The sequence below is a fragment of the Podarcis tiliguerta genome (assembly GCF_965153285.1).
Source record: "Podarcis tiliguerta genome assembly, chromosome: 1".
Taxonomy (NCBI): Eukaryota; Metazoa; Chordata; class Lepidosauria; order Squamata; family Lacertidae; genus Podarcis; species Podarcis tiliguerta.
In genome coordinates, this window is record NC_139534.1 from 84,840,964 (window position 1) to 84,841,787 (window position 824).

Consider the following 824-nt stretch of genomic DNA (forward strand, 5'->3'; position numbering starts at 1 on the left):
TGCACCCTTCCCTGTCCACATAAGGTCACAGGAGTGCTACAGGATGTTGTGATGACCTTATAACCAGCGTTTAAAGATTGCATAAATGCACAGACAGACCTGCTGCAGGCAACGAGCCAATTCTAATAGCTGGGAACATAACCTCCATGTGTCAACAGTGTGCCTTTGAAGACCAGATGCCGGAGACAAACAGCAGTTAGACTGCTTTGCTTGTGTGCCTTTCCCCAGTTTTAGACTGTACACATGCAGACAGCGTTAGGCGCGCCCGCTTTAAGCACACCTCAGAACAGAAAGGAACTGAAGTGAGAAATGAATCATCGAGGCACTTTTGTGGGTTGCCTTATTTGCGAAAAACACACTGGTCTGTTGTTGAATCTAGAGTTGGAAGGTACCCTAGGGGTCATCTAGTCCGACTCCCCCCTGCATTGGCTAACACAGGGCTCGAACCCACGACCCTGAGATTAAGCGTCTCAGGCTCTACCGACTATCCCGTAGGATGGATATTAATTCAGTTTCCGGGGCACGTTTTCACACACAAAACCGGCCCGATTTTCAACCCATAGCTGTCAACCTTCCCTTTTTTGCGGGAAATTCCCTTATTCTAGAGCCGTTTCCCGCTGCTATCCCGGATTGTTAGATATCCCGTAGCGTGTCCCCGGGTCAGGTGAGGCTGCTGATCCCTTATTTTCAAATCTGAAAGTTGACATCTATGTTTCAACCAGCGCTTCAGCTCTAAAGGCACGTAGGGTTCGGGATCTTGGATCTCGGAGGGGCTGCCCCGCCTGCCTGCCGCGCCTGCCCTTTGGTAAGGTTCTCCCTTGTGC